Raw genomic sequence first — 10,123 nt, 5'->3', positions numbered from 1 at the left:
TAAAGGGATATTGTTTTCTTTTGAAATTATTGTGGGTCTTGGCTAACTAAAAACCTTAAAATCTTCATTCTTCAACTTGGAAGCTTTCTGATCCTCATTCAATGTTAGCTTCCTTGCATATCTTATTTTATTGAAGAAAACCCTTTGGTGTTTGACTTTTGCATCTTCCTCCGAATTATATAGTTCTATGTCCATCTTCTTTTGAGGTGCTATTCCCCTCCTAGTCTTTCTTTTTGTCACTTTTTGCCAACAATTTATGTCTTCTTCTGATTTAGTAAGGGCTTGGATCTGTTTGTCTTGTGTTTTGATAATTTTCTTATCCCTTACTTCATGAAGTTTAACTAGGGATTTTAATGTTGTTTTCTTTTATCCATTGCTATCTTTCGAATTCATGGATAGGATATAAAATCTATTTGTAGTCGTAACAGAGGGAGGCTCTAGACAATGATTGCACTAGGGATTAGGGAAGATTGACCTTTTCTGTGTGCCTGACCTTGCTCTATTAGGGTAGATGCCCATATCTTGATTTATGTGAGTGATTTTTTTGGGATAAAATGTTTGTAATATGCTTTTTTCAAAAAGCTCACCATTTTTTTGCTTTGAAGAATCTTCAATCCATAGATGCAAGATTTTTAACTTTATAATTTATATAGAATATTTTTCTATGCTTCATTTTCTATAATTATTAATTAATTTAAAAATGTTTTATTCATTATATTTTAGATATTAATTAATCAATTCTATTTTTTAATTAATAAATTGTACACTAAATGGTACAATTTGGGTGTTGCATAGATGTTTCTTAATTATGGAGTCTTTATGAAAATGATATATTTTCATAATGTCTCTCCACATGTACCTTAAAAAAAAAAAACCTCCTTAAAGAAAATGATTTAGACAAGCCTTTTATTAAGAAGAAAACACCTTTTAGTATTCCATTACTCTTGCATTCCTTACTTGATTCTCTTGGGATCTCTTAGGCTTTGATACCAATTATTAAATGATTAGAGTAAATTGAGAGCCTTTAGAATACATAGAATACTTAACATGGTTCACTGATTTGATTACATCTACATAAAATAAGGCTCAAATTTTTATTACACATTGCTCCTTAATTACATAAGTTTCCCCCTCATAAATATATAATTGTCTACATGAGAAAATGAAGGGACACATAAAAAGAAGATGAAATGGACGGTCTCAAAAGAAGAAATGAAGTATATGATGTCACATCCAATATTGATCTCCATATTGAAAATTTGAAGTGCTCTCTTTCATCTCATCATTTTAATTATGACATAAAAGGCTGCAATTAAATTACATACTACTCTTTAGCATAAAGTGTAGGTTTTTGAGAGCTTATTAGTCTTCTGCCCCACTAAATGCAAACAACAAGGTCAATTATGTGTATTTTTTTAATGGATTCATATAGCATATCCACCTTGTTGAAATATTACTAGTATACCTATTGATATCTCACAAATTTAAATCACTTACATATTTTGTATCTGTTGTTCAACTTTGTCTTTGACTTGAAAAAGCCTACCACATGTCTTTGACTTCAAGTACTATTTCATTTACTCTCGATCATGATACGATGTTTTAACAATTATTGATCAACCATTTTATACATTGCAAATCATTCTTGGATTAGATTGTGTAAGTAATTTTTTGCATCAACATTTTGAATCATTCTTCGCATCAAGTTGGAAGAAAGAGATTGCTAGGACAAGAAATGATTGTGTGAAGTTTCAAGGTTTCATACAATTCTTTATGAAATTGTTTTGCTTCTGCAAATGATTGTGTGTGAGTTTTCAATCACTTCCAAAAGCATAACAATGTCAATTCATGGATTGTGGAAATTTTCTATGATTAATGCTCTATGAGTACACCAATCATTTGTGGCATGCTTTCATATTATAAAGGAAAAATGAATGATGCTCAATTGGTATAGGTCCTTGTTACCAATAATGCTATTTATTGAGGTCCCTATAACTCTGACACCCCCATATTGCATCTTTCCTAATCAATTTGTATAGCCCATAAGATTGAATGAATCCCACAAATTACATCCACACATTCATTTTCCTCCCAATATATTTATATGATTATGTATTATAGATTGTGAGATTAAATATACTCCTCCAAATTACTAGAAACAATAATGAAATGATATTAGATTATGTTATGGATGATTATTTTCAAATTTATTTAATTAGTATTTTAAGTTTAGCTCTAACAAATTTATGTGAATTAAGCATTATATTGAAATCTTACGCTTTAATTAATGAATGAATAATTTCAGCATTACTTTGAAAAAATTATATATTATTTTTTCAAAATTTGTATACGTTCAATATCATTTTAAAATTTAGATTAAATATCATAAATTACACATTTTAATTAGTAAATAAGTAATTTGGGATTTTTATTTTTTTGAAATGTGCATGCTTTTTTTCCCCTCAAATACGCGGTCCAACGGCTCGAGGGAAAATGACAGTTGTTCTGCATATTACCGTTTGAAAAATCACGAGGTCAGCTTTTATTTATGACAGAGGAGGTCTCGTCTCTGTATCATGAATTGAATTGTAAACCAGAGAATTCTTGGAGGAGATCTCTGACAGGACATTTGAGACTTTGTCTGGAAAATTGGAACAAAATGGGCAAAACAATAGTTAAGATTCACACTATAAATTGGTGAGCAGAACTTATTTTTAGGAAATGTGATCATGCTTACAGTTTCTTGGGTTTTTTCTCGTCCTCTGCCTTTACTGATTTTAATTATAGTTTTGTGTCAGATATGCAGAACTTGAGACCTCAAGATGCGAATTCCAACTAGAGAGCCTCGGAAGAAGAAGAAGGTGAACGCCAGAATTGTAATGATAGGGAGTGGACTGGAGCCTCTGCATTTATTCGAGCAATTCGAGGACTCTAATTCTCTTCATATATTTCTATCGGAAGGGAAGATGGGTGGTAGGGTTTGTAAGGAATCGAGGAATGATTATTATAGAGAGCTTGAATCATTAACACACGCGCCTGTTTGAGAATACCAACAATGCGCGGGAAGGATGATGAGCGGCAATGCACAGGTAATAAGCATTCCATCTAGATATTCTTTTAGTAAAATTGGAATTATCTTGCTTATGCGTCATTCTGTGAATCTTAACTATTGTTTTCCTTATATTTTGCAGTTTTCTGACTTGATTGAAGCTAGGCGAAAGAAAGAGAGGAATAGTTGTTTTCCTGGTAATTTTGGATCAAATGGGCGTTCATCTAGAGCGAGGCCTTTTTCATTGGCTCTAGTTTGCTTTTAAATTACATTTTTGAAATCAATTACAGTCTAACAAGATTAGATTGATTGTTTGTTGCAGAATTCAGTGGGTTGTTGATTTGCGTACTCCTCATCACTCATATCTTTCTCGAGGTCAATCTTCTGCGAAGGAATGTTGTGTCCCACATATGAGTGCCTCTGATGTCTATCAAGCGGCTCAATCTACAGGGCATTGCAACCGCATTGCTAAAGGTTGGTTTTAGCATAATTTGATTTTGTAAAGTTTATGTGCGATTAAAAGTATCATGATAATCAAATTAAATTCGTAGGAACTAAGAATAGATGTTCCCAAACAACAATGTAATAGGTGATGCAGATTGTGAATATCTCGTGTACAATTGGGATCTTCTTTTAAATTATAATACGCTTATGGTTTCGTTTGTACGTATTTCTAAAACCCTTAAAATGCATTAAGAATTTGCATTTTATTAGCACGAGTGTTTCATTTAGATTCAATAAACCATAATAATGCGACTTGTGAAAAACTGAACACTGACCTGCCAAATATCATTCAGTAGTCCATATATTAGATCAAAAGACTATTAACTGCAATAATTTATACTTTGTTCTATAACTATATTCTTCTCACATAAATATATAGTGTCAAAATTTCCATTAATTGCTAAAAATATCCCATCCAATATGTTGAAAGATAATTAAGATGCCAACTTGTAATTTAGAATCATAACAAGATTAATAAGGCTGCAATCTTTTGTTCCCAACAGGGCTATTGATAGCATTTGCATTTTATTAGCACGAGTGTTTCATTTAGATTTAATAAACCATAATAATGCGATTTGTGAAAAACTGAACACTGACCTGCCAAATATCATTCAGTAGTCCATATATCAGATCAAAAGACTATTAGCTGCAATAATTTATACTTTGTTCTATAACTATATTCTTCTCACATAAATATATAGGGTCAAAATTTCCATATAATTGCTAAAAATATCCCATCCAATATGTTGAAAGATAATTAAGATGCCAACTTGTAATTTAGAATCATAACAAGATTGATAAGGCTGCAACCTTTTGTTCCCAACAGGGCTAGTGATGGTCCCTTAGTGTTATGTCTTTGAAAGGAAGACCATGACTAATCTGACTTCAAACCTTTAGAAGCAATAAAGCAATCTCATAGCTCATTACGCATAAAAAGTTTTCCATTGTTTGTCAACCTATGGACTGTGTACTGCATCACCAAATCCAGTTTCCCAGTTCATAGAAATGAGGCTCATAATACCAACATTGTTCATCAACTATGTGTTGTGTGTTACACCAACATCACATTCATTCCCCTGTTTTCCTCATTCATTTTTTCAAGTTGATCCAACTGCCACTTTGTCTCCGTAGAGCTGTCCACAAATTCTTTGCCAGTCACACTATATGTTTCTCAACCAGGAAGAAGACGGTCTCCAACTGATGAGTTTGAGTGTCCTGCTCAAACACCATCTGTTGTAGATCAGCCATGATAACCACCCTAGATTAACAGAGGGTTTCAAAGTGTACTAGGTTTATCTAGATTTCCCCTTTCTGATATTTTCTGTGAATGGTTAAGTTTCAGCGGTGCATGATCTTGCTTACTATAGGATCTCTTTACTAAAGGCCTTTTTTCTCTCAGTCAAGCATACACGTCATCTTCAAGCATTTTCCCAATAAATTCCCTCATAATTTTTTATCATTTGGATGCATCTTTCAATTCTGATTTCTTCAAGACTAAATATGTTGCCTTATCTATTTGCAATCTGATGTTGTATAATTCATAGATTCTTTACCAGTTGTGCTGTACATTTCTGAAATAGGAAAATAAAGGTCTCCAACTGATGAGTTCAAATGTGTAACATCCAGATTTTCCAGGTCTAAATTAACATCAAACATATGCATAGAATACGGTTATCACTTCGATTTCATAAGAAGGTAGTTACATCATTCATGTTCACGTGAAGAAGATTTACTGTTAAAGTCAGTTAAACAAAAATTTCTTAACTAAATACTTGAAATACCTTTTAATGAAATTACTTTAGAAATTGAAATCACATACTTCGGAAAAACTGAGACTGAAAATCATCTAAGTATGCTTCTGCAACCACCCGGGTTAGTCCACAAATACACTATAACAATTTCTCAAATCGACTGCTATCTCAAAAATCATTTGATGAATACCTTTAAATACCAATATAACTTAAATTAGGGCATCACATATCATCTTACCATTTAGGGCATCAATTACCATCGATTTATTTAGGGCTTCTGGTACCGCTTTACCACTTAGGGCTTCCACGATCATGGATTCAATTTAGGGCTTCCGCGACAACGGATTTTATCTAGGGTTTCTGCGATGATGGATTCAATTTAGGGCTTCCGCAACTACGGATTCAACTAGGGTTTTCGATACCACGGATTCAGTTAGGGCTTCCAATACCACCATATCAATTAAGGTTCCAGCTGTCACACAATCAATTAGGGCTTCGGATTTCTTTTCCTTCCGATTGCTTCTTTGTGACAATTTCTCAAGATTAGATAATTACTTATATTCAGTATTCATTTATATGAAGTAAAATGATGATAACAATGAAATACTTCAATTTAATCTTACCTTCTCATAAACAAAAATGATAATACCTGTTTCCGATAAACAATTGATTTCATGGCTTATCTTTGACTCATATATGACATCTTGAGAGAGGTGAAACATTGCCAGGGGCTTTACCACCCAACCTCGGACCACAATATATATCCCCACACGATCTCTAACGAGAAAGGCCCTCCCTACCCGGAATTGACAGGGAACATCATTCCATCCACCAGGCATCATGATATATATATATACACACCATACGACTTGGCAGTAGGAGATCACCATAATAGGGATAGGCATGAGTTAATATATATTAGTTTTTTTATGTATGAATATATAGGTTACTGATTTCATTCTTGCATTTCTTATTCACAGGTTCATCTACACCACCTCACCATAATCAGGCCATCAGGCTGGTGATTTCCAGGTGTATTCAGATTAAAGATCACAAAGATATTTAACAACTTCTTCACCACATACATTCTTTGGTGTGGATTCATTAATCATCTCATTCTGAAAGAAAAGTATGAATTAAGTTCTGATCAAATTGTTATTCAAGTTTATTGTAGCTTAATCAAGGATGATACTCTAACTTGAAAACAAAGATTATCAAAAAGAAATTAAACAAGAATCTTCTCTTATTGTTTCAGATTGGAAGGAAGAAGGTGGGTTCAAAATTTGTCTTAAACATAGTATATTCACAACTTGGGTTTTAGTTATAATTTGATTCCAACATATATGTGCCTAATTGTACGGCATGGTTTCCATTATTAGGATCAAAATTCAAATGTATAAATATCTAACTTCATCTTTCATCCTTTGCATTTCAATGGAACTGTATAATGTCAATATCACTATCTTCTACTACTGTTGTTACAGAAAGAAAAGAAAAACTAAGAATCCTGTAGAACGTGACTCCTTAAAATGCTTGGACGGTTCCTTGACTACTTCACTGTAAATCGCGGCTGATTGGTAGAGGCTTTTCCTAGTCATATTAAATAGCAGAAAAGCATATGCAAAAACTTACGTAACCTGAACGTTTTTTACTCTGTGGCCGGAAACAATAAACTCCCGCACTACCCTTGCAGTGATCATATGAAAGGAATAATGAAGAGAGGAAGATGTATGCCTTTATCACTACTCCTTGGTGTTATTTCCTCACATCGATGCCCTTCTACAATGGGTATATTAACAGATGGTTTAGACGGGTTTCTGAGCATAAAGGAATGAATGTGCCGTAGCACTAGAGCCAGAGAAGAGCGTTGATTTTCGACTCTTGATATTGATTGAAAGCAATAGAAGGTCACGAAAATGCAGAGAGGGAGAAGTTATTCCCAAAACAATCATCGAAACTCTTATCTAAAGGTCGGCTTGGCTATACGGCTACCTACAGTTACAAGATCTATTCGAATTCCTAAGAAGTTTATATAAGTTAAAAAGAAAACATAAATTCTATTAAACATGCCAACATTAATCGGTTAAAAGCAAGAACATGAGTTGGAAGATTAAAATTTGAAGATTATAATAATACAATTATTATAATTTCGGTCATTATAATGTACAACAATTAAATTATTAAATAATAATGGTGCCAAATCATTTGATTATATTTAAATGAACATTTATAAACAATTATTAAAAGTACTACATCAAAAATAATTTAAAATCCTTTAAGATACGTTTTATAAATAATTTTATTAATTAAACAACTCAATTATTATAATTAAACTATTTATTTAAATAACTCATGCGATTCCATAGATGTATTTTGTTCTGAGTCGCTGGGTCCTCTATCTGTCTGCCTAGTGATGGTGACGCCCTGCCTAATTCTTTTCTGACAATGCTTCCACCCCTTCGGCATGCTCCCTGCAAGAATTTTCTCCGTAATCACATTATAAATAATCATAACAGTTAACCTTTCATCCTAATTTCATGAATTTGCGATTAACAATCAACTAACATGTCATCTGCAGTTGAAATCATAACGATCAACTAACATACCATTTCGCTAGATTATATCAAATTAAACTGTCAACTGACTTCATGCGAACCTCAATGGCTATATTTCAAACTAGGTCAAAAATTGGGATGTAACATACCATTCCCTTTGAGGTTCATCGTCCTCGATGAACTGGAAATTGCAACGATCATTATAAAGTAGTATTTTAAAATTGAAATGTAACATAGGAGGGCCTTTCTCGTTAGAGATCGTGTGGGGATATATATTGTGGTCCGAGGTTGGGTGGTAAAGCCCTTGGCAATGTTTCACCTCTCTCAAGATGTCAGATATGCATCAAACAGAGATAAGCCATGAAATCAATTGTTTATCGAAAACAGGTATTATCATTTTTGTTTATGAGAAGGTAAGATTAAATTGAAGTATTTCATTGTTATCATCATTTTACTTCATATAAATGAATACTGAATATAAGTAATTATCTAATCTTGAGAAATTGTCACAGAGAAGCAATCAGAAGGAAAAGAAATCCGAAACCCTAATTGATTGTGTGATAGTTGGAACCTTAATTGATATGGTGGTATTGGAAGCCCTAACTGAATCCATGGTATCAAAAACCCTAGTTGAATCCGTGGTTGTGAAAACCCTAAATTGAATCCGTCGTCACAAAAACCCTAGATAAAATCCGTTGTCGCAGAAGCCCTAAATTGAATCCGTGGTCGCAGAAGCCCTAAGTGGTAAAGCAGTACTAGAAGCCCTAAATAAATCGATGGTAATTGATGCCCTAATTGGTAAGATGATATGTGATGCCCTAATTTAAGTTATATTGGTATGTAGTGGTATTCATCAAATGATTTTTGAAATAGTAGTCGATTTGAGAAGTTGTTAAAGTGTATTTGTGGACTAACCCGGGTGGTTGCAAAAGCATACTTAGATGATTTTTAGTCTCATTTTTTCCAAGGTATGTGATTTCAATTTCTGAAGTAATTTCATTAAAAGGTATTTCAAGTATTTAGTTGAGAAATTTTTGTTTAACTGACTTTAACGGTAAATCTTCTTCACATGAACATGAATGATGTAACTGCCTTCTTAAGAAATCGAAGTGATAACCGTATTCTATGCATATGTTTGATGTTAATTTAGACCTGATAAATCTGGATGTTACAAAATGCCCCACTCCGATGCCATTTGTCATGAATCAGCTGCGATAGCTACCTCTGGATTAACAAAGGAATTTAAATTGAACTAGATTTATGGATATTCCCCCTTTGTGACATATCGTGGCAAATGACTCTCAGTTGTGCATACACTTTGTACTGTGGAATACATCCACTTCAGTTTTTATTTTATTGTCTCATTTCCGTATTATAATCATCTTCTTGCATTTTCACAATAACTTGCTAGTAACTTTTTGATCATTAGACGCATCTTTTAGTTCACATTTCTATAAGGATATTCTTTAAAGCTGTTGCAACCAAAGTAACCAAAAACTCCTCTGCCCTTCCTTGGCCACGCATATCCCTGGATCTGTATCCGTATCTATATTGGTTACAGAGATGATATGGCATGGATACACACTGGATTCTCTACCTACATGTGTCCAAAAACCCATAGCTTTCAACTGTGCCAAAAACTATGTGATTTGATTTTTAAAAAAATTGACATAAATCTTCCTTAATTTAAAATAAATTTCAATCATGCAGCTTTTTAAGTTGGTATAAACAAAAACCTAAACCAAATGAAATGTTTTTCTATTTCAGCTACCCATTTTTTTTGGTTATCTTCCGAAGCAACTTTACCATTTTTTGAATATTTTAAATATTTAAATCAACTTATAATTATCTTTGCAGTAATTATTTGTCTATATTGCTTTTAAAGTAATGAAAATTATGTGTACTAACTTAGAAAGTTGTCTTAAATATGTGTTTTTTTCATGAATTTGTATCCAACCATATCCATATTGGAGGTCTTAAAAAATGGCCATATCCGTATCCAATACCATACTTGTATTTGTATCTGTATCTGTATCCATGCAACTTTGGTTGCAACAAATGCACTTCAAAATTGATGCTAAGCTGTATAGTTTATAAGATAAGAATCCGTGATAGTTTCCTTTTTATGATTTTCACATACTTGATGATGGAAACTCTATTTTTTTTGTCAATCTCAATGGTAGCTGTAGATGGAAATAGTCATTTTGATGAATGCCTTCCCTCTTACAGCAGTATCATCTAGTTTCAATATTTGAATAGAAGGT

General features: G+C 32.8%; 1 long non-coding RNA gene across 1 annotated transcript; it reads left to right on the top strand.

The window, feature by feature from the left end:
• Positions 1–2,562: 2,562 nt before the first annotated feature.
• Positions 2,563–3,268, top strand: LOC149539724 (uncharacterized). Its single transcript, XR_016355935.1, has 3 exons — positions 2,563–2,697; positions 2,799–3,089; positions 3,192–3,268. It is a non-coding gene; the product is annotated as an uncharacterized LOC149539724 (long non-coding RNA).
• The last annotated feature ends 6,855 nt before the right edge of the window (positions 3,269–10,123 follow it).

Source organism: Cupressus sempervirens, chromosome 9 (assembly GCF_028749045.1).
Source record: "Cupressus sempervirens isolate cs-2001-9-10 chromosome 9, ASM2874904v1, whole genome shotgun sequence".
NCBI lineage: Eukaryota > Viridiplantae > Streptophyta > Pinopsida > Cupressales > Cupressaceae > Cupressus > Cupressus sempervirens.
Note: the sequence above shows the minus strand (reverse complement) of the source record. Positions and strands in the feature narration are given on the sequence as shown.